This window comes from Mus pahari, chromosome 6 (assembly GCF_900095145.1).
Source record: "Mus pahari chromosome 6, PAHARI_EIJ_v1.1, whole genome shotgun sequence".
NCBI classification, from domain to species: Eukaryota; Metazoa; Chordata; class Mammalia; order Rodentia; family Muridae; genus Mus; species Mus pahari.
The window spans coordinates 52,892,052-52,894,130 of NC_034595.1; the positions used below are offsets into that span (position 1 = coordinate 52,892,052).

Consider the following 2,079-nt stretch of genomic DNA (forward strand, 5'->3'; position numbering starts at 1 on the left):
CTCCAGATGTTATCCCAATTCCGCATGCTGAGCGTGGCTTGGAGACCACAAGATTGGACAATCGTGCAGACTGAGTTATTGCCAGAACATGGGCTCTGGACTACTGGTTCCTGCAATGTGTGAGAAACATGAATTCTCAAAACTTAGCCTGAAATTATGTCTGCTAAATGCTTCACCAGGTTCCTTCTGCCTGAATATCTATCAGGATGAGCACCTACAACCCTCCCACACTCCTGCAGCTGGCACTGGAGGGAGTGCTGAGGAAGGATTCCATAGACTTCTCTGATCTGGAGTACCTGCCCATTACGCTCTTTCCACCACTCTTCAAAGAGGCCTTCAGTGGTGGACGCGCAGAGATAGTGAAGGCAATGGTGGCAGCCTGGCCCTCTCCCTGCCTCCCTGTGGGGGCACTGCTTAAAACCGCTGGTGTGGAGATGCTGCAAGCTGTGCTGGATGGCATAGATATACTGCTGACACAGAATGTTAGTCTCAGGTAAGTAAGGCCCAAGGAGGCTAGAAGGGGAATCATAGGGTTAGTGGTAAGACACACATGAGGGCAGGAAGAATGGGGTCAAACAGGACAGAGCCTAAAGATGTCGTTGACTTGCAGGTCTATAGAATGACTATTCAAGTTGAAAACTGATCTAAATGACAGTCCTAGGTCAGGACAGCTCAGAGTACAAGTAGCCATAGTAGGATGAGCTTTTATGTGGCTTTCCTACAGATACTAGATATGGAAGGGANACAAGTCAAGAGCAACTGGATGGAGGGAAGCAGGGCATGTTTCCAGATGCAGCTCATGCAGTACACTTGCCTGCCTGGTGTGAGGTGCTATGATGGAGCTGACATTAGACAAGTGGGATCCAAGCTGACTCCGTGTTGATTCCTGTTTTACATTATGAAACTTTGCCTTTGTCCCTCACCAAAGGTGCAAACTTCAAGTGTTGGAGTTGAGAGATGTACACCAGGATTTCTGGGATGTATGGGCTGGAAGAGGGAATGGAGTCCACTCAGCAGAGACTAGGAGTGAGAAGAAAGTAACAGAGCACATTTCTAGAAAACCACTGAGGTGTTTGAAGGTAGTCACTGACCTGGGACTCTGCTACCCTTGTAATTGGACACCAAGTATGCTTGCTGCAGTGGGCCCTGCAGAGAAAAGACTTTTTGAGAAACGGCTCTTTGTGGCTATGCTGTCCAAACGTCAAGATTTATAGCCTCCCTGGATGGATTATCAGGAAGCTCTTAAAAGTTTTCTGTCCCAGCGATATCGATGAATTAGATCCATGCCCACACCAGTTTCTGTCCTTCCTGGATCACTTTGTACTTTACTTTGGAAAGATGTGATATCTTTGCAAATTACAACTAACCTGCATCAACTCAGGTGGGGACATATTTTCAGATACATTAGCAGACAAAGAGGAGAAGGGTGATACCAACTTCCTTTCTCAGTTCTCCAAACTCAACCGTCTCTGGCATCTCCAGTCCTGTACTGAAGGACCTTCTGCAGTGCGTGGCCAATCTCAGCAAGTTGACTGTAGAGCTGTACCCTGCCCCTCTAGAGTGTTATGATGACGTGCATGGTGTTGTGGTGGAGAGATTTTTCCAGCTGTGTCCTGACCTCATGGATATACTCATGGCCAAAAGGCAGCCCAAGACAATCATCTTTGCTACAGTCCCCTGCCCTCATTGTTGGATGCGCTGTGTCTATGAAATGAAGACCAGAGTTTGCAGCATTCCTCTTACAGAGCCTGTTTTATTTGACCCCACAGTGCCCAGGGTCATGGGCACAACACAGATCTTGCCATCACTGAACCTCTGTAAAGAATTATCTGTTACCTCTTCCTTAGGGCATGAGTAGAAAGAAGTGTAGCCTTGGTACTGGGGGCTCAATTATTTTGGGCCTCAATAAGGTTCCCTATACCACTTATGCATGTGGAGTGTTCACATGTCTTGTACTTTAAAACATGAGAGAAGGGATGATTTATACCAAACAAATGACACTGAGCAGAAAGCCAAAAGGAAATGAAGTCTTAGTGAAGTGGAGTAGGCTAGTCCTTTGGAACTGGTAGGTGTTTGATC

At 46.9% G+C, this 2,079-nt stretch overlaps 1 pseudogene; it reads left to right on the plus strand.

Moving 5' to 3' along the window:
- Window positions 1–206: 206 nt before the first annotated feature.
- Window positions 207–1,344, plus strand: LOC110323822 (annotated as a pseudogene).
- Window positions 1,345–2,079: the final 735 nt, after the last annotated feature.